We start from the raw sequence: 22,843 nt of genomic DNA, 5'->3' as shown, positions 1-22,843 counted from the left end.
ACAATTGCCCTGCTTTCTTTCTGTCTCTTGCTATATATAGTGTAACAAATGCTACCTTGATTCTTGTAATGAGTTTATGGATACTAAGCTGTTCAGACAAATCAAGCTTTGAGCCCTAGCACTATTTTTTCTGAGAATATCCAAATAGGGAAGCAGTGCTGAGAGGTTTGTCATGTCCATTGTGTTGTACCGTGGAACCTGACTGTGTAAGTGACTTCTCTGGAGCTGGGGGAGTTTCCATTTGCAAGCACCTACTGGAGTCACTGGTGGGGCTCTGAATACTCCAATGCACATAAAGGAACTTATACTTAATTACATCTCTTAGCTGAATCTTGACAATCTTCAACTCAGCCACAAATGGAAGAATGATGTCTTTACTCCAGAGAGTGGAAAACAGCTGGGTGGACAGCACTGTTTGAGCACGGAAAGGGGAGCTGTGAAGAGAATGGGGATTTTTAATGTCATGTTATACTTGGGTAAGCAGGGTGGGAACGTGTTTGGCTGTTTAATGATTATCACAGCTTTTGAAGTTAATTCAGGGACTCCTGAAGAGAATAAAAATGGTGTTTATGAATATAAATTGGACCCCAGTAAAACCTGTGGTCTAAGCCATGGACCACATTCTGCACATATTTGACTGCTGTGTTAACTTTATCCCCTCCCTAGGTAGAAGTTTGTGGTAGGTAAAAAGAGCTTTACCAACTGGGAAGTTTTTAAAAACTGATTTCAAGAACTGTTAAGCTTCTGTCATTAGAACAAACAAACCTTTCCTCTCGTCATTTGTTCCTCTTCTCTCTAGTCTTTTCTGATAACTCATCATCATTACAACATCTGAACACCCTTCATAAATGCATGAATTCATTTTTTCCCCATATGATTTTTCCTCTGTTGGAAGCAGAGAGGCAGTTGAAATTAATAAATACTTTAAAATAAAACCCCTCATGTAATGTATTTTATGACTGCTTATTGCTTATTAAAGGCAAGGTCAGAGAACTACATGTTGTATTTGTCACTGAAACTGGTGATGTTGGAGGTGGTTTATGGATCCCACTGTATGGTGGATCTTAAATCCACTAAGCTAGCTGTCCTAGCAAAGCTGTTGGCATTTAGTAAGATTCAGTAACAACCAGCCAAGACACTGAGCTCTCTTATTCCAGTGCAAACCATAATTATGTGGTCATTGGGTCAACTTAAGATCTTCATCTGGCATAATTGCTACTGCTTCACTGACATCAACTAGGCTGCATTAGTTTACATTGCTAGCAAATTTGTCCTAATATATTCAAACTGGAGCAATTTAAAATATACTGCAATCTCTTTTCTCTGCTGGAATGCATCAACTTCTACAATTCTAGGAAAAAGCTGTGAATTCCTCTTGGCTTATGTGAGGATTTCAGATGAATGCTGACTGAAGCATGTTGATTTGCATTTCACATTGGCACAGGCCTGCCTTTTGTTTCCAGACAAATGTGGATTTAACAGTAGACACTGGGCATACAAAAATAAAAGCATACTTTAACATACATGCCTTTTGGTTTCATCATCTCTGACCTTCTCATGTGACATAAATCCTACAGGCAATTACTCTTAGCAAACAAGATTACTTACAACAGTAATGTGTTGTGTATAGTGTTAAGCTTAGAAATACAGAGCAAATTAGCAGTGCATGAATGCTTCATTTTATACATCTTAGGCTGGTCTTACCATCAGAGGTAGGGATAGAGAGAGTTTCCTTCTCTCCTTTTTGTTTTGTATTAAAAAAAGCACAATACAAACAACGCAGAACTGGCTATTTATATCAGCTCCATCAGAAGTCGTGACAGGTATAATTACAGAGGAGAAATTACAGGGCTTATTTCAGTGGCATTTCTCCTGCTGTTCCAGGGAAGATAAAAGATTGAAAGTATTCCTGACGTGTCCAAACCAAAGATGCTTCAGTGCACTGTTCGGGTCATTTTCAGGCTGATTAAAAGCTACCTTCTCCAGTCCTCAGTAGGGAATAGGCTGCATAGGGTTTGGGTTTGATCACCTCCAGGACACCAATTCAAGCAAGCCTTGAGCTTTTTTTGTTAGAATGCCCACTGCCAGATAGGGAAACACTGCGCTAAGCTCATCTTATCAATGGCTCTGCCAATCTACTTGCTCTGGCCTCCACCACTTTTATTTTGCCCATCACATACAAGATGTGGCTCTGCACCAACCAGGAGCCTCACACCAAGCTCATTTCTACAAAAGCTTTGCAGAGTTGGCAGCTGTTTGAGTTGCACCTAATCTCAGCCAGCTTCCTCAATGCTGGAATGGTATTGTCTAGTACAAGAAACAGTCCTCAGGATTCACATTGTGTCACCAAAAACTGGGTCAGGTTAAGACCCACCATACCATTTCCATTCCAATACCACAAGGACAGCAGACAAACTGACAGCAGCAAAGGCAGAGTTGAGTCAAGCGTTGCAAGCAGTGGAATTGGATGACACCAGAGCTCGCTGGCTCAGGGCTGCTCTGCAATGATTTCAACATCCAGGAGTGCATCACTTTGCAGCACTGAGACATCTGCTCCCACAGCCACTGCTCCAAAGACTTTTGTCAAATGGAGCACTCTGCAAAGGTGCTTGCTTGAAATTTGACAAAAGCTTTGCCCTTCCTCCTGGAAAATCAAATACTAAGGAGAAGACATTTAAAAAGCTCTTAACAGCTCAGCCTAAAGAACAAGGAGCAAGAACAGAGAACAACAATAGCTCAGTTGCTTCCCCTTGATTGGGTTGTTTGAAATAATGTTGGCTTGTTACCTAGCAACATAGAGCTTATTGCTGGGCTAGTTACAACCTATTTCATATTTGTCATAATTTGTGTAATCAGAACTGATCATAAATAAAGACTGAATACAATCAACTGACTTATGTTTGCAATTAGAATCAATCTAAATCAGAGAAGGACATTAACAGCTCAGTGATCAGTTCTGGCTGACTTACTCCCATTTTGATACCTCTACTTGGTTGTTAACCATATTGTCCCCTACTATAATCTCCAATTTGGGCTCTGGGCATATTCTTCAGCAAGACACATGTCTCTAAACACAAGTGAAGGGCAGCATTATACCCAACTTTGGCTAGACTCTCTTGGTCAGCTCCATTCACTTCCCCATTTCAGGTATTTTTTATTACCAACTCTTGAAGGTAATTCACATCATCTAAATGAAGTATTCAGTACCTCGCCTTCCTATCTTGCATTTGTCAGCTCTGAGCATTAGAGTACTAGCTCTGCAACCAGTGCCAAGTGCAGAGCTCATAGAAGTGACAATGCTGAATTACCTCAATACCTGCCCCAATATCTCTGCTATGTAGCACCTTCACTTGCTGTCAAAAGGCTTTAGTGTCATATGGGTATAACGCTTACACAGCAGCTCTCTTTACAGCTGAGCTATTACACACATACAGGACTCATCTGGCAGCTCAATGTCTATCATACAGCCTGGCAAACACAGCCGAGCAGGAAACCTCAAGGATCTGAAGCTGCTTAATCAAGAGACAAGATTAATAGGAAACAGTCTTCAAATATGTAAAAGGGAGCTGCAGACAACTGGTCTCTGTGCTACCTGTAGATGAAGCAAGAAATCAGAGACAATGTGCAAGAAAAGGTACTCAGCAGAGCACTGCTCAGGAGTCAGGACCACAAAGCACAGGAATAGGACCTGGGAAGGCTGTGAAACAGGATAGGGATTGTCTTGGAGTCACACTTGGCTGCCTGACTCCCCATTTGCTAAGTGGAGGAAGTCCTTTGATTCTTGCACACTCTATCCCCAGTGCACATTGCTGTCTTTGAGAGTCAGTTTAGTTAAGCTGGCAGACATGAGAGGAGGGTGGTCAGGTATGGCACAGCCAACATGCACAGCAAGGCAGACCTGCCTGCCCCACAGACATTACTTTCCCAAGTTGCTACAGCAGCTGCCTAATCCAGGAACCAAACAGTCTCCTTGCACCTTCTTCACTCCCTTACGTGAATCTATACAGAAGATCAGCCTGGCCCTGTTACTCTCCTCCTCTATATTTTGCCCTTGGTGGATCTTTTCATTACGCAAAGGAAATTTGTTCTTATAAAAAACATAAGTCTTCAGAGCCACCTCTCTGCAGTAGAAGAGTGACTTGCAGAACAGTAGATTAATCCATGTACCTCTTATGTTCTAAGAGTCTGGACTTGTTCTCCCAGCGTGACTGCAGAAATACTTAACTTTCAGAATTTCCTGCTCATGTGTCACGTTCACAAACCCACAGACATATTCCATGCAGTGCAGGGTATTCCCTCCACTCCTTCCCCCTAGAAGGGAAACCTTTTTCTAAACACATGCAATTAGGGATCATGCCATTAAGTACTGGCCTGTGCAGGTACATGAGGAGGGGCCCAAATGCTACATTAGCTGTTGAAAAAGTTTGCTTCCTGCCAGGAGCAGGGGACCCACTGCAGGCTGTGCTGTTGAGCTTGGGAATTAAAGTAGGACTCGCATCCCCTTAGTGGTGTCACAAAACTAGAGACACATATGAGAGTAGGCATGGTGCTCTCCACACTGTCAGGTGTGGGCTCTATGCAGGCGTCACCTGGGAAGCCCAGTGGGACAGCAGGCTCCAGCAGTGCCTGGAGTGCAGCACAAGTCATCACTGGCCTGGCCTAGGAGCAGGGCAATGACTGAGCCACTGCTTGTCTAGCTGTCCTCATTTCTTTCTTGCTATGGGGAAGACATTATCCAAACATCCCCCTTTTTCTGGAGCGGTTTGTTACGCAATGGGGGAAAAATAGCAAAGTCTCTCTACTCTGATCTCCTGCACTCATATGAGGAAGGGTGGACAAGTTGGTCCCACTTCTGCCAACTTCACATCACACCCAGCACACCTTGGTCCCTTCCCTTCTTTTAATGCCCTGCCTGGCCAAGCAGAAACTGTGCCACCACAGCCTCCAAGAGCTTCCCCTATGGCATCTCACAACAGAAATGAGCTACCTACCTCTCTTCCTCCTCCTCCCCCTCCTCCTTTTGACTGGAATAAACACTGCAGGCCCAGCCAAAGTCTTTTCCATCTGTGCCTATCCAAATTAGTATAAACAAGAGATGTCAAAATAACTTGCCTATGTAACACTTGCTCCCTTTTTTGCTAACCTGGAATAATTTCTCACAGGCTGCATCCATCGCAAATGGCAGACATGTTAACGTGGTGCATCACCGCTTCCAGCTTGTGGAAACGGATACTAACACTGCTAAAGGCAAAGAGCTCAAACATATCTCCCCCTCCCAAAAATTAACTCAGCTTAACATAACTGATGGCAAGATTTTATTTTTGTGACTTCAGACATGACCCAGGAGCTATATTCATATGCATCACCAAGGCACTGAGGAGAGAACAGACCACACACTGAAAACTACATCCATTTGTGGGAACAGCAGCACAAAGAGCACTCAGGCCAGGTGTAACGTGGAGGGAGGCTGCCCAGAATATCTTTCCCTCCTTTTGGATATTCTCACTCAGCCCTTTGAAAGCCAGCAGCAAATAGAGCAGCACGGCTTTCTGTAAATGACTGCACATGCCGTCTCCTGCTGGGAAAAATATGAGATGCTGGGGAACGCGAGCAAAAGCTATCATTCACCGGAGCACTTTCCAGGACCTGTTCCAAAGGACGCAAGGCTCCTCCAGGGCCATCGCCATCCTCCTTGAGGCAGGGTAACATCGGCAACCTCCAACAACATAACTTGCTTGGGAAGTGGACAGGCTTTCTTCTGGGTCTTGTAGGGTGCGTTTCTGAAGTAGCCCTTTCATGGCAGGATGTTAGAGAAAGTAGAAGCAGGAGAGGCTGTCCTGCATTATCTTATAGGTGATGCTTTCCTCAGCTACATCCTTGTGTCTTTCTGGAATAGTTTCTTTTTAACCTGAAATTCTCCTGGGAGGAGCAGGACTGAAATGGATAGTTGTACCTTTTTTTTTTTTTTAAACATAAAATAGTCATCTGTAGTGCAGCAAATGTCTTGGCAGAATTAGTGCCCTCGCATCATCTCAGCAACTATACAGCTTTCCTATTTGAGTAAGCAAAGATGACTGAGAGAAACCTAAAGACTCAGATGTGACCTGGACTAAGCAGAGAGCTGGAGAGCTGATTCTTGTCCTATTTCTGTCTGTGTAATCCTTAATGTGAGGTACAAGTATTGCAAGTGTCCGAGTCTTAAGCCCATTTCCCACATAGTACTTATTACTCTAATTTACCAAAGCCTGGACACTGAGCTCCCCTGCCCTGTTACAATTTGGCCTCCTGTACACACCAAATCTAAATCACATCACCAGCTCTATGATAGCTGAGCTTTTCCTTCAATGCTTCATCTTAGAAGTTCATACAGAATCTCAAATGCAGTCTCAGCATCTGCTCATAAAAATAAAACACTGCAATTTTTAGTCCCAAAGTTGGGGAGGGGTATTAAAAAGACATGGCCCTATTGAACTTTAGAGCTCAGAAGACCAAAGATTAAGTATTTTTAATGTGTGTTTAAAGCAATCTCCCTGTCTCTGGGATTCTAACTCAGGAGCTCTGAACATCTGGTACATGCAGCACTCTTCTGCTACGAAGGAAGTTGGCAGGCAGGTTTGTGCATCTCTGGGGCGAGTTTGGGAGAGTTTGTAGCTAAAAGGATGAGTCTTATTAACCAATAAAAGTAATTCCATTGTATTCTCGTCATTCCAAGAAATGCCAGTTAAACAAAAATAGAAGCTTTAAAGAATACTTAAGAAGCCTCAAGCTGATCCATATGTAGGAAGTTTGAGAAGGTGAAGATAACTAAAGACATTAACTAAAAAGCAAGTTTCTTATCACTCCCTGTGAAGCAGCTAGCCCAGGCTACAAAGGCACGTTAATAACCAGACAGGATGACAGATCTGGCTGACAGCCACTGAAACGCATAGAGCAGACTGTCCGCAAGAGCTTGCAGCTCTACACTGGGGTTACACAGGGGTCAGATGGATCCTCAAGTTCTGAGAGGTTTGGGGATTTTTTTTTTTTTTTCCTTCCTTTTAGCATTTAGACAATTAAAAAGTAATTCTCCTGTTAGGAGAGGTGGACACTGTAGACATCTCTGTTCACAGCTCATTCTCCTATCACAAATCCTGCAAAGAAAGCATCTGGGGAACCGCATAAAATTTAAGTGCTTTGATAAGCACTTAGTTGAATTTTTTGAACAGTAACAGCTGACATTTGTTAAAGGCTGCTCTTGTGTCACTTCTGACAGTAGGATGGATGCACTAAAGCTGTTTAGGTAACTTCAAAAATTCACCCTGTCAGCTCACTTTGTGCCACATAGCTGCTTTAGCTAATTTTCCTTTGGTGGTGTTAATTATTGTACTGTCTGTTAAAAAGACATTTTCACTACCCTTCAATCCTATGAAATGACAGCAAATTGTTGCAGCAGGAACAGTAAAAAGAAAACTGTTCCCCCTTTAAAAAATTCATGGTGATCTAAAAGGACAAGGAAAAAAGTCAATTTATTATTCACTAGAGAACATATTTTGTTATCCTGAATAAACACAGCATCAATACTCAAAGCCTGTCTGGAACAGCAGGGAAAGGGAGCTCACAGGATAACAGGTATTTATGCACTGCTTTTTAAAAGGAAGCAGATAGCGATGTGTCATGAATCCGAATAAGAAGTTTTTGTGGTGGTTTTTTTTTTTTTTTTTAAATCTTAAAAATTTTAGTTTGTTTTTGAATTTGGAAGCTTTGTAAAATACTGGCTTGCAATTCTGCAGTCAAAATTAACATCATCACATTGCAATGCGTGTGGTTAAAACTGACTTCTATTTTACTTTAATGCACCGGCCTGAGAACTGCAGTGGTTCAGGAGTTGATTCATGGAACACTCACGTCACTGGGGGCAGTGGCATCTGGTAGGAAAGCAAGGTAGGTGGATAAGGGTGGTAACAGTTTCAAACATCTAATTTTAATCTACTGCCACAAGCCTGCTGAGGCCCTAAATGACTTATGCCTTGCCTAGTCATGCCGAGATAGGTGGAGGGGTCCAGCTTGCTTTGTGTCAAAGCAATACTAACAAAATATGAGTTTATATTGGCATAGACTGGGTGGGGGTAGGGGCAATCAATTACTCCCGGAAAGATGCTAAAGCAGCATATCCATGCTCACCTGGCAGAACTATACTATTGAAGAACAGTTACAAAAAGCAAAACAGAGTCACTTTTGTTTGCAAAAAGTGTTTTTTTCCATGATGTTTAATAAAGGTATTCTTCAGGTAGAGTGGAAAAGTCACGGAGCTTACTTTTTACCAGTAAGGCTGACTAAGCCTTTACACATTTCAAAAGTACCATAAGCCCTTAGGTCCTATTGAAGTTTTTACCTAAGCTGATCCAAATAATGCCTGTGGTTTTGTGGTGGGTTGTTTTTTCCCTCCCTGCCCCCCCCCCCCCCCCCCCCCCCAACTCTTACTCAAAATCTTCAAGGCTTTTTTGTTTTTAAAAGCAAGCTTTTTTGAATATACTTGCAGTGGTCAAAATGGAAGCCTGAAATCTCAATGCAAATCCTGTTTTCACAGTTCTGTTGTACAGATGCAACACATGTATGTTTACAGCTGCACTGACTACTGCAAGTGTAGAAGAGTAGTAACAGGTAGGAAGTTATATCATATTGCAAAAATCATTGTTGGATTGGTACTGCATTCCTGACATGATCACCATATTTAATCCCTTTCCATATACCACCAGCTGGTTAGGTAGAATGACCTCCCTTCTGCGTGCCATGACCTAACACATATTGAAAGTATCAGATAAAGAATAAAATCATACCATTTTGCTCCTCCTTTCTCAACACCCACATCTGTGCATAACAGACCTCACCACAGAGGTCTTAGACAGCCTTGATTATAATGCATTGTCATTAGATGTCCGAACATTATCCCTAGCAGATTTGCTCCAAGAAATATCTGCACCTTGAAGTAGTAAGCCCCATGGTTTTCACTACATGCCATAAAATAGCTTTATTTAAAAAAAAAAAAAAAAAAAAAAAAAATCAAGAATATGAAAAGTCTTCTACAAGTATGAAGGAAACCTTTTGGTACAGAAAATATTGTTAGATATCTAAAAAAATAAAAGCAGTATATGTACTTGCATATACACATGCTGCTGTAGAAATTGCTACTACTAATGGAATACATAAACTAAAGCAAGTGAAATTATGCAGCTGCTTCCTTATGAAAATAGCTTAAATCAGTGCATTCTTCCTGCTAAACCCAATGCAGACCAAATAAAACCAATCCCTTGCCTTCTGCACTTAGCTATGTTGTCACTTATTTAGATAGCATTTCATTGCCTAAGCAGGAAACTTTATTCATAAAGACACATTTTAATCCCATCAACATATATTAAATGCAGCAAATATAAGTGTCATTTTTGTAGTGTGGAGCAGAAAATTCTTTTATTCATTGAAACAGATACTGGTTTTGTCTTGCCTTTGTAAATAGTTGATTGCAATAGTACTTCAGCTTCACTAAACAGAAATGGGCCAGGAGCAAGTATGTCAGGTAGATGCCATTACTAGAAGCAAAACTCCAGAACTCAGTGGAACTGCTCCCAGCTCTGGATTCTGTCACATTATTACAGCAGATAGAAAAATCTGTAGTAATCTCTCATGCAAATTTAAAATAGGGAGATTTAATAAATGAAACATACTTAAAAATCCATCAGTAGGCCAGTCTTATTTCTGATAGTTGATTCAATTTATTCTGTGATATCTTATTTTCTGTTCTCTGCATACTGAATAGTTTTTAGTAATGTAAGCGTTGAAAAAGTATGCTATCATTATAGCCTAAGGGAGGGTAAAACTTCTAGGGAGAAGTCATACCTTTTAATAAACCAAGTGATACAAGTGGAAAAAATAAACTGGTTTTCAAACATACAATACCTTTATCAGTGATACTCCAGAGGTGCTGGCTACCCTTCCCACTCAATGTTTCCAATTGTTTAGCATAATTGGGTCGTACCTACAACCATTTTTCTCAACTCAATTTAGCTTGATATTTATTTTTAGCTGTACCAGAACAAATGAAGTACTTGTGCAGCCAAAACCTTGTACATTTTTAGGGCTATAATCACTGGTCTAAAGATATATTCTTTTCTTAGACAATGACTCTCTGCAAAAACAATGCTACACAATAGTACACGTTTACTCAGTTGTTGTCTGGGAGAAGTTGATTTTGACAATAGAAGATAACAAGACTCCTGGTATCCAGAGCAGCAAGGGTCTGTAAGATAAGCAGTGAACAGTGCATTTCTGATCAGTCAAACAGTAGCCTTAACATTTAGATGCAACCACCAACCTTGTTTTGTATTGAATAGAAGGTCTTATCTCTTGGTGCTATTTCTTGACTATCTCAAAAGACATCAATAGGTGATGCTGTGTTAATCTCTGCACTTTATTCACATTTTCATGTTCCCTTTACAATTAAGGAAATGTGTTGTTGCTTTTCCTTAAAGGAAAGCTTGAATTCAGAAACAGTTCTGCAGCAGGTGGATTCTTGACTGATACTATGGCTGTAAAAAAATCAGCCCCACTGGGTGACCTCAGATCTCCTAAGTAGCAACCCACAAGTCCAGCTCCTCTTGAGATGTCCTGCTGGACTTAGTGGAAAGTCTAAGGAACTAAAACTGGACCACAAAGCAGACCATACAACATTGTAAGCCAAGAAACAGCACCATCAGGTTGGGGCTCACTGCACACAGCTGTGCACAAGGACAGGGGGGACTCAAAGATGTGCTCATGACCTCAAGGAATGGAGTAGGGGCATTAGAGTACCACTAAAAATCAGTATTGATTAAGATGCTTATTCCCATCACTGTCAAATCTAAATTTGATCCAAAACTCAATCCCAAATGGAAGTCTCTCTAGGTGCACAATTGTCTGCTCCCTATCACTCCAGAGAAGAGGCAATGGTTCATATGAGGATGCTTGCAGCTAAATATAACTTCTACTTGGATAACTAATTTCATACTGGAACATCTCCTTAAGGGCTGGGGGAAAGGGATGTTAGACCTCCAGACAGGAAGAGTTATCTGGTCTTCACTCTATTTAACTTAATTTTGCAGATGAAGAACTGAGGCAATAGCACACTTCCAAGAATTATTGTGAAAATTACATTAAAGATACCGGGGAAATGTGATAGCTCGGGTCTGCTAGGGGCTTCCTAATGTGTCTGAAAAATAGTACAATCTCGCTACATTTATTGCTTGCAATATGAAAGCCTTGTCTAGACGAGTCAGAGTTTTTGCATGTTGATCATGTAGTAAAGAAAGTTTTCACTATTGATGTAAGTCTTTGATCATTTTTATTTGTTATTGACAGTACATGTACTGCAGTCACTGGAGTTACACAAGTAAGGGAGTGGGAAATGAGCCTGCATTAAGTATGTTTGCATTTTCTGAAATCCATTAGAGTCCTGCTTGCTGAGCTGGTAGGAACTGGGGATGCTTCAGCAGCAGCCTGCTTAGTCATGAGTGGGGATGGTTAAGCAGGGAGTTCCCCATATGGCTCTGTATCCATCTGTGCTGGTCACAATGGGAGCAATGGTGCTGTCCCCAGCAGCAAGCGCCAACCAGCCATCTGTGGTGAGACACAGGTCACTGCAACATGTTGCCAACCTTCCAGATATGGGCACAGGGAGAAAACAGGATCTGCAGGACACTGTCCTGTCACACCCTGTTTTTTAAAGCTTTAGCAGCAATTTAATTATTTCATCCTTGACCACAAGCATGAAATTAACTTAGATACTAACACCCTGAACGGCCAACTCTAAGATTGCAGGCAGGTGTCAAAACTCCATGATGTGCACTGGCAAGTGGCTGTACTTGTACAAATATGCCTGCAGACAACTGCTGGTGCAGAGACAGGAGCAGGTTAGGCATAGGCGAGATCAGCCCAGAGCATGCAGCAGAACTGTACCAGATGCTCCAAGCAAGCTTGTCTCCAGTTTACATCCACAGGTTTAGCCTTTGCATCTGTTACAAAATTAATTCACAGCAAATGTGTCTTTGGAATCATTTGTTACAGTTCATATCTACATAAACTCTATCACCTCATCTTAGCAAGTCTCAATTAAAAGCTGATTTGCTTTCTTTAAAGGTCCTTACTTCATTCCTGTGATAATCAGTATTATCATTTGCAATCATTATTAATCACAGCCATATGGAACAGCCAATGGAGGAAGGAAAAGCCACAGTGGCCTGAAAGTGGATTTACAGTAAATAGTTTTCTCATATGGAGATCCCCAAGATGCACTTTGTGACATTTTGACAAACTGACCAAAAGCCTACCAAGTGAATTTAATTTCATCCAGGACAAAGTTTCCTTAAATGTCCCACCTCTTCCTCTCTCAACATTCCTCCTATAAAGTCCCAGTTCTGCTTTCAGTTATTTCTATTTGCTGTCTGGTCCTGCAGCATCTCAACACTAAGGCAGCTCTAAACACATTCCAGCCTGGAGATAGGTTGGTACCTTTACCAGTAGGCTCAGCTAGTCTGGGACAGCATTTGCTATCCTGTTGGAAAGCTCATTTAGTTTGCAGTGTTTCTTTATACAGTCTGCAGATGTTGCCACTTCACCGCTCAGCCCCTTTACAGACTGTTGATAAATAGTTTCAAAATCTCACCACTAAAATCCCCCACCGATCCTAGTATTGATCCCAGTTACTAATCCATGGCATGAATTTGCCTCTCACCTCATGCTTGTTTCCTGAGCAGCTATGGAAGTGCTTATTGATGTAATGCAACACCAGCATTCATGTACCAGGAAAGTGCTCCAAGCATAAACAGTTTGGCATACACTGAAGTGTAGCTGCCTCCCCCCTAAGAGGTCTGGGATGATTTTACTCTGTCAATATACTGCACTTGCCTCTAATATCCTAGATCTTTCTACACCAAAAAAAAATCTGTTGCATTAAGCTTAGCCAAGAGGGCTGGGGAAGCTACCCTGCTCAGCTCAAGTATTATGCCTGTGCTCACAGTCATGACCTCACATACTAGTATCTGCCTTGCATTCATGCCTTATTCATGTTTCCCATGTTCTAGCACAGACATTTTGACTTTCAACTTAAGCCCAGCTGGATAAGTAGGAGGTGTTTTCCTTGTTCTAGTCTAGGTAGAATGTAGAATAAATATCATATCCTCAAGCTGGTGAGTCAAAGAATGCATGAGACCTCGGCCCAGTTTTCAACAGGTTGCATGGGTCTAAAAGATATAACATAAATGTTATGTCATGAGATATTTTGAAGCTGCTTCTGCAGCGCCCATAGCCATATTTCTGAATGTAGATTTTTACTTTCCAAGTTCAGAGATATAGTCACTGTGGATTGCACAGCTATTACATGTGCAAATATAGTGGGCAACGAATGAAGATTTTAGTACAGGTCAAACAAACTTATACCCTATACTGTATTCTACTCCATGAAGTAATTATTGCAGAAGGTCAGATCTCCGAGACGGGTACCTTTTACATAAATTCTCTTACCTAGTATTACACAGCACCTGCCAAATCCAGCAGGAATCCTTCTGCTCATGTTAATGGGCTTTGGATAAAGTCCTCAGTTACCATACCGGATATATTTGATAAAGATTAATTTTCATTGTATTTGAAAAAAATCAGCAAATATTTAATTAACAATAATCATTTGGAGTAAGAGGCAAATGCAGTGGTCCCCCACAGAAGCTAACCAAAGTATGAATATGTTATATTCATGATTTTGAACAGACCCATGGCTGGATTCTGAAGCAGCAATGCTAGCTTTACAGCTCTGCAGCATATAGTAATACAACATGTTTTCATACAACAGTTTGACCAGGGCTGGGTTCAAGTCTTGTGAAATCAGGCACAAGCTCTCTTTGCCGTTTGGTGGGACACCCTTCTCCTCTGGCCAGCTGGCACAGGGACTCCCAAAGCAACCAGCACCAACCTAGAAGTGGAATAAGGAGAGAGCATTTGAGTGCTCTGTGGTGAAGGGAGAAAGTTTGGCTGGAGAGATGTATCACTGGTGCATGCAATCTTTAGAAACAGGAGGATATTGCTTTTGCTGTGATCCTACCCCGCTACTGAAGTTCCATGCTCTGTTTCCTCAAGTTATGGAAAGACAAGGTGAGCTGCTCTGACATCCATGAAGTAAAGGCCTATGGCTCAGGCTACTTCAGCAACAGTCACTGACATGGCCAATGTAACATATAAAGGGAATTCTCACCTACCCCCTGTCAGGGAGTTTTACATTGCCTTTGTACTTTGAGCATTTCACACCTAAAAAGAGGACAGAATCTGGTCTATGGAACCTATTAGCCTCCTCCCCCCCCCCCCCCCCCCTTTTTTTTTTCCTTTTTACACAGCAATAGGGATATTTTAACAGTTCAGAGAAAGTTGAGAAGAAAGAAACAATCTGTTCAGTGTTGTGGTGAAGGTCAGACTTCTGGTTCTAAAGACTTTGCAAAAACAAAAGGGGAAACAAATAGTTTATTTTTTTTCTCCTTCCTCAAGGTGGGAAGTGCTGTTAGGTTATCCTTAGTCATTTTGATGAACTTTTTTCATTTTTGGATGTAGTTGGAACTTAAGGAAAAAAAAGGAAGAAATATGGAGCTGGAAGAGGCAACATTGCCAGAGGGATAAGTGATAAATCAGAAGAGAAACAAGTTCTCCTTGCAAGCTTGCCAGAAGTTACCAAAAGGAAAAATCTATTCAGAGCTTGTTTGCACAGGTCTAACACCACTTACAAATACAAAGGGTTAATGTGCTTTACAGGAAGCTTATCATATCTGTCTAGTCAGATAGCAATGGACCCTATTAGCTGCATTTACAGCAGGCTCAGCTTCTGACACTAGAGAGCTATAAGGAAATAATTTCTTTTTTTTTTTTTTAAGTGTCTTCAAACAACTCTTCTAGAAAATAGTTGTTTCTGCTCTTTATTATATATAACCCTGCACCTAGAGATAATTGTGGGTTGGTTTTTTTTTATCACCACCTGAAAAGTTACCTGTGTTTTAGTGACTGGGAAGTGGCTTTAAGTTCTGGAAAGATTTAATGTGTATATAGTGCTGTCCAACCAAGTTTCACCAGACAGCCCCTGTGCAGTGTTGTAGGTGGATTTCTTATATGGCTTCAGGATTTAGACACCTTCAGCTATAACATTAAGTGTCTTTGCAGTGATGACTTAAAAGCAGGATTTTACTATCCTTTAAGAAATTTCATTCGGAGAAGGTTTTTCTTCTTACTTTCTATCTGTTAAAGGTTATTTGGCTGTCTACTGCATCCTATTAATCAGAAGACTAAAAAGACCCATCATCTACGTTGATCCAAGTGTCTTTTCAAAGTCCATTACTTTCAATTTATCTGCTGAAAGAGGGAGAGAATTCCCTTTGCCCTGCATGGAGCAAACATAGATCACTCAGACTGTAAAATAAAATATGAAGCTCCAAAGCTCAGCTTTTCTTCCATCCTCATTAGTTTTTGAGTGGTTAGAAGGTCACCTGAGATGGAGTCTCTATATGGATTTTAGAGCTTGATTAGAAAATATTCTGGTGTTAAAGTTAAGAGGAAGCTGAGAAGAGTCAAAGAGCTGGCTGCAAAACACCTTTGAATATAAATTCCTTGGAGCAGAAACCATCTTTTACTATATAATGGCACACTGCTAGCCCAATGGGACTGAACTTTGTCAACCTCTAGATATTATGGTAATATATGCACTTTTCAAAAAGTCTGGAAATAAGGTTGACTAAACTCTGCAGAGCGAGAATTCTCTGTTGCTGTGTGTTCAAACAGCATTCAGTACATTGGGGTCCCCAGTGCCCTATCCATACAAATGGTACAAGACAAAAAGACTTCCCTAGAAATGCCAAAGCAGTGTCAGGAATCTGCCACATGCCTCAGGCTATCATAATTAAGTCAGACCAGGTTCTGCTGCCAGTGGCATGGGAGGGAGTCAGGTATTGCACCATTTTTAGCCTTCTTTAATTCCACAGCATGAGTAAACAGTTATGACCTGCTGTAGGGCTAGGAGGGGCTTTTGAGTACAGGCTCAAACACACTCTAGATTTGTAAGTAGAAACTTTGACTCTTGTGTCACCCCACCATCCCATTGCAAGTGATAGGATAACAGCAACTGACCTCCCATGGCAAAAAGGACTGGAGGACCTCTCAGATCTGTCCCAGCTCTATTATTTAAGAATCTATTAGTTAGAGAGCAAAGACTTTCACCTCCATCTGGCATTGCTTTCAAGTGTTAATACATTTAAAGACAGATGAAAATAAATAAATCCAAGTTCTAGTTTAATAATTTGGGAATCTACTGGTGGAGTGAGGGGTACACCTTCTCAGCAGTGGAAGGATATAGCCAAAAGACAACATAGGTTTCTTCTCCTTTAATCCATTTTCAGACATTCAGAGTTTAGTTCCCCCAGCTGCTGATACTGTAAAAATGTTGCTTGGCAACATGGTAACAGGGGAAAAAAAAAATCTTCAAAAACATTAGGAGTTTTTGTCCTTAGAAATGTACTAGTTCAGCACATCCAACCTCCTACAGATCCATTTTAGAGGGAAAGAGGCACAATGATTTCCCCCCCGTGAACTAGTTCCAGCAGCCTTTAAAGCAAAGCATTCAAAATGGGACAGGAGAAGGGGTGTCCTTGGTTGCTGAAGGGGTGGGACAGACTCCTACATGGGAGTTGTAGACAGCATGTGCCCAGTTCTGTTCCCCTATCTAATACAGAGAATTCATCTGACATCCCAGACAAGACACCTGTAGACAAGGCACTGTCTTAATTGCACATTGGAGAGGTTATATCTCCCTCCAAAGAGTTTTGCCATAATGTCCTAGGGTGCAGTGATCAGACCTACCTCTTCTCCACTCCCAATAATCAGACACTCACTAAACAGTGACTAGTGGGGACATGGTATCTGCTTGCAAAAGTGGCAATACCAAGGCAGAAAAGCCAGGGCAGGCTGCTGAAGACCTGTCAAACCCAAGGACTTAACTTTTCAAAAGAAGTCTTAGAAGCAGTCACACTACCTTATGCTGGCCTATTGTAAACAGTCACACAAGAAAGGGACTACCAGTTAATTACCCACTGAAATCAATATTCACAGAAAATGTTACATTGTAAGGTCCGTAGAGGATAAGTTCATCACTTTTCTCCCTGCCGCCTCTTGCACTGGAGTTTCTTTGTTATTGCACTGCACTTTAGACCTCCACAGATCATTTGATTTATACTGCTGAATCACGGTTACATGTATTTATCATCCATAAGCTAGAACACAGCCTTACATCCAGATAAGATGTTCTGGTTTGTTCAAGGCAAAGAATAAGTGATGTAAGTTCCTGCAAACACAGAACACAAGTACCAATATTTTTAAAGCAAGATCCCAAAGGGCATCTATCTATTTAGCTGGAGGTAAACAACTGAGTTGAACAGAGAGTTGTTGTGATGGCAGCATAGAGACTCTTCAGCATTGTATGGCACCGTATCTGTTGATATTAATGCAGAGATAAGAAATCTAGATGGTGGGTCTCATAAGATCAGTGTCAAAAGGTCCGCCCAGTTTGAGTTGTACCTATTGAGTCCCACAGATACCAAAGCAGGGGGAAATTCATTAGAAAGAACACATTGTAGAAGTGGGAGATTCTAGAGTAAACCCCATACAGTATCACATATGCCTATAAATGGGAAAAAATACACTGAAGTAATGCATGCCTGTTTCTGATTACAGTTTTGTGGATCAGGAACAGCTCCCCTGAAATGAAGAGTCATTGGAAGGCAGCAAAGAATCTGGCCAAATCAGTCTAGACTTGGGAAGTCTTCAAGCACTGTGTAGTGAAAGAAACACTTCTCCAAAAGATTGCTGGTAGTCTGCTAACTCAAACTCCTGCTGCAATGCCAATTTAATTAACATGCTTAACTGCTCAGAGATCTCTAAGATTATTCACTGGATTGGCAGCCTTTTCTCACTGCTAATTGTGTTACTTTGCAGTGAACAAGAAGGAGATGAATGACTACAGTAGCCCCATCTTTTCCTGCTGAAGGAGGAGAGTCACACCAAGTAATTTGACTTTGACATACTGTCTTGTTTTCACAGGTTTAGTTTATATAAATAAACATGTGTGAGCTACTGAAAGCTAATGAGCTGGATGGCAGCAAAACAAAGTCCTCCAGTGGCTGCTCACAGCACAGCGACTTGGCAGCACTTGGTGTTGCAGCCATCCGACACAAAGCTCAGTTTACCTTCCAAAGGACCACATAGTCAGTGCCATGCATGCTCCATGCCTAGACAAGATCCTTGGGTGTAAACACTCCCCAGAGGCTCTGATTAAGTAGAAAATCTCCCCTGCTGAGCTGCTGCCATGTGAACTCTTTTTTTGTTTGACCAGCACTTTCTGACAGCAGAAGGGGACAGAAATACACTAACAATATTGCTGTTATGGGCAGAGCCTGAGGTTAAAGCAAAAAACCCACATGATACTTAAGGGACAGCATTCTTCCTAAAGAGTGTGGTACTCCCAGATTAGCTCATCTACTTATACTGAGGCTGGAACAGCCAGAAGGGAGACTATCAGCAGTCAGAAAGGCACTGAATGTTTTGGGTCCTTGGGGTCCTGCATGCTTTGAGAAGAGGCCTCCAGCTATGCCAAGGGACATGCTTGCAGTTTCTTTGACTGTTGAGATGGTGAGTTTGGACTTGAGGGCAGCCTTAGGGCTCCTCTGTATGTACAGTCTAAATATAAACTTGCACCCATGAATTTACTGGAAGCTTCAAGGCTGATTTCAACCTTAAATGTCAATGCAAGATTAAATGTTAAAGTCGGTAGTGATAGCTCGTATCTCCTGGAGATACACACATGTCTAGAGGCATCCAATTCCTTCAATTTGATTACAGTGGAAATTAGCTTCTGTACCTACACATAAGGGGGCAAAGGAGAGCAAAAAGCAGCCAGAAAGTTACTGACCCCCTTCTACATCTCATCAGCACCCATGATATGTATACTGCTTTTCAAAGGGAAGAGGTATACCTTGTGCCCTGGCTGGTGAATATGTACCTGGGACACTCCTCCTACTGGAATATTGCCTTAGCCCCAGGGAAGTCCAATCTTTTTATTTCATTAACAAATTGAAGAATGGATCAACTACAAAAACATTTTAAGCAGATCCATCCCCCATATGCTCAGATTTTTTATGGAAAATATTGGTATAGAAAAGCTTGTATTTTAATCCCAGCATAGAAGAAATTATGATTCCAGTATAAAGTTAACAAAAGCTCTTACTCAAGTGATATCCTCAGGACTTTTCCTGTGAACCCCAAAATACCCTTGCACAAGTGTAATAGTGCTTTTAATCTGATCTAATTGACATTTCTAAAGGATCTTTTTCAGGTTCCTCTCCCAGAGAGAGGGGGGAAAAATGGTATCACTCATTGGGCATTTAGGAGAGGACGAAACCAGGATAATCCACCAATGCCTCCTCACCATCCCCCATGCCTAAGGGAAAGCTATTTTCTCCCAGGCTGAACACTGAATCAAAGCAATCTCTGCAAAAAATATTCCAAAAGGGAGGGGGATAAAATTCTAGAAAGTTTCCAATTACTGTATAGCATCCATAAATTTGTAATCTAATTCCTCTTGATCAAACCCACTGAAGCCTATGGGTTCAGAGGTATTGTTTGGAGACAGTAGTAACATACACATAACTGAGTTCTGACTCGATCTTTATAACCTATATTACCGTTATGTTGCTTTATGACAAATTGAGAAAGCCTAAGCTGAAAACATTGAGCAAAGTGATCTGTACTTTAAAGGTCTACTGCTCAGTAGAGAAATCACATTAAAAAAAATTCAGTTCCAAAATCTCAAGTTTTTAGCTCTTTATTTCCTGTAGGAATTAGCTTATCAAATTACTCAGTGTTTTAAATAAGTATGTGAATAACAAATTGTCTTCAACTACTAGTCCTATTGAATGACAAATAATTCCTAATGTTTCTTATTCTTTTCAGAGTGTAAAGCTTGGCAGAGTTAGAGGAACATTGCCACAAAAAGGAACAAGACACTTTGATGTTCCAGATGAGGGAAATAGCCATGCAGAGGCACAGACTCAACATCATTCTACATGTGGATTTTGCAATTTGCATAGAAACAAGAGGCAAGTCTTCCCCTCTCACCTCATTACACCCATGAAACACCACTGATGTCATACTGTGGCTGCCTGTAACAGAGCAGATTTTACCTGTTAACTAACTAACAAGAACCCAGAAAGCAGTATGTTTGCAACAAGTTAGGATTAACCCTGCAATGATGTATTCTGCCAAAGTAACATCCACATTTCACAGGCAACTTTTTTTAGAGGCCAAATGTATACGTTCCACTATTAAAATTAAAACCTCAGACTGTAACAAACACTGGTTTAAGTCAGTCTTGTTTCCTTATTACCCATTGTTCACTCCTGACAACGTATTTCCATCATGCCAACCTCTCCAGTTGTGACACTATTACTAAAGGAATTATTGTGCTGTGTCCCAGATTAGGAATGAATCCAGAATGCGACACCAAGCCCTTTTTTCCCTAAAAAACTAGATTTTCCTTTTTCTCATTCACAATGCTGCTGCACAAGCATTTGTCACACCTGAGCTCACGGAAGGGATTCCCAAGTAAGCATTGATGTGGTACTAGAGAACCATGCGAGTTGATACTGCCTTGAATGTTTCAACCAGTGAAACCATAACCTAGAATTGGCTTTAGGCCCTGTAGGTGACCAGCTCCTGCCATGGTTAGATTTCATGCTTGGTTCATATAGGGCTTGCATAGCACAGTAGATGGGCTGATCAAAATAGTAAAAACTCTGCCTAAAAATCCTGCTCTTAATTAAGCTTTGTTCTATTTTCAGTTTCATCTACAAAATCCATTCCTACCAGAGGACTTACGTTCATGACTTTGGTGCAAGATCACTTCCAAGAACTCTGGAATTACTTGGAGTAAGCCACATACTCAATGTTAGAGATAGTCTCATAAACATTGCGTGTACACAATAACACTCATTCACATGCTATTTTTGCTAGAAATCCTTGACCTTAGAACACTATTTTTTCTATTACTAGCTGCAGAATTTTCTTTTTTTCTTAATAGAACAGCTCACATGTCAAAAACTTGCCATTCAAAAAAGTATAGGTAGCAGAAAAACCAACTTAGGCATGTATTTTGAAGTTGCAAAAGGTGATCGCTACCCCATGATAGTCTAGGTGTAATATACAAATAGAACTAAAGATTTTCCTCAAGGAGGAAAAAGATGACTAAGAATGAACCATGGATTGCATTGAGGCTACTCTGTTATGTGCAGCTTCTTTTAAATCAGTCATCAATAGAATCTCCAATCAATTTCAGTCCTATTAATGGGTGTTACTAAACCATTTATAAAAGGATACTTCCAACACAAATAACTGCAACAACAGTGGTCTGTGTTTAAAGGTTTACATACTCTGTTGAGCAGACAAAATAATCACAGTAGTGACTAACCTATACGCTTAATAACGCATACCATCCAATCATCAGGATATTCATTCTTCCAGGCTCATCTGAATAAACCAAGGATATTTCTGTACTGCCATCTGCTTTGCTTCTTATTTTGTTATTGCTGTTCAATCATTGCACTAAGATAGAAGAAATGCTCTAGGTGTAACACAGAAGTCCTGATGCACTTTCAGATACAGATTTCACCATAAAGTACGAAAGAAAAATATGCCATGCTGTCAAACACAGCCAGTGAACCTGACATTGCTCCTGCCCTCTGTCCAGAGGTAGCTGCGTTATAGAACTGAATGCAGGGGTGTTTCAGTTCCTTTTCCTAGAAAAATTAACTACATACAAGTAAAGGAGCAAAACTGTTTAAGCATTCAGTTTTGTAGTATATGGTATGGCAACTTAAGACATGACACACTAGTGAGCTCTGGCTTCCCTTTTATTACAGATTGAGAGGCTGGGAAATCTTCTGCAGCAATCCTCTTTTTGCTGGGCCAGGACTCCACAGCAAGCAGGAGGGAAGAAGGAGAGAAACAAATCCTGGTAGAGGCCAAAATTGCAAAGTCACTGTAAATAGTTCTTAGCTGAGAAGAATTTGAACAGATTTCCTTCTATTTACTATCCATCATGAAGCACAGTAAGTTTCCATTGGGACGCTCAAGGGCTTTTATTACAGATACCTACCACCACAGCCTATGTGAAACCTAGCAGAGATCAGTGCTCCAATCTCCACAGAAGGTATGCAAAGACACTTTGCCTAAATAATAATACTGAGGTGGAAAAATGCTTCCAGGAGTTCTGAGAAAGCATTTATGCAAAGCAGGAATTGAGAAACCCTCTGTCTACTAATGCTCTAGTGACAAGGAACAGATTATAGCTGTAGATAAAACCCTCTTGCCAATTGCTCTTGACAGCAATCAGGGCCAAGTTCAAATAGCCAAAGGGATTCTTAAAATGAACAATGACATATAGCTGAACCCTGGCAGAGGATCCCAGAGAACGTTAGATTATTTTCTAAGTACCCTGTACAAAGTGACATACCCCATCTTTCAAAGCAGGGAATGAAGGTCCAAAATGAGGAAAGCTCAGGAAGAAAATTAATAAAGCATCAATTTGTGACAACATGTTGGACATGCAAATATGACAAAACTCCCCAGCAACCATTCTGACTAGCCATTCCCCTATTAAAGCCTATCACTTCCTCCAGTCCCACCTACCAAACCCCCACGGTTCAGGCACAGTGTGTAGCCCAGAACAGCCCTCAGGCAGTTTCTCTACACAAAGTCAAAGTAACAT

Source organism: Pelecanus crispus, chromosome 8 (assembly GCF_030463565.1).
Source record: "Pelecanus crispus isolate bPelCri1 chromosome 8, bPelCri1.pri, whole genome shotgun sequence".
Lineage (NCBI taxonomy): Eukaryota > Metazoa > Chordata > Aves > Pelecaniformes > Pelecanidae > Pelecanus > Pelecanus crispus.
This window is presented reverse-complemented; position numbering follows the sequence as displayed.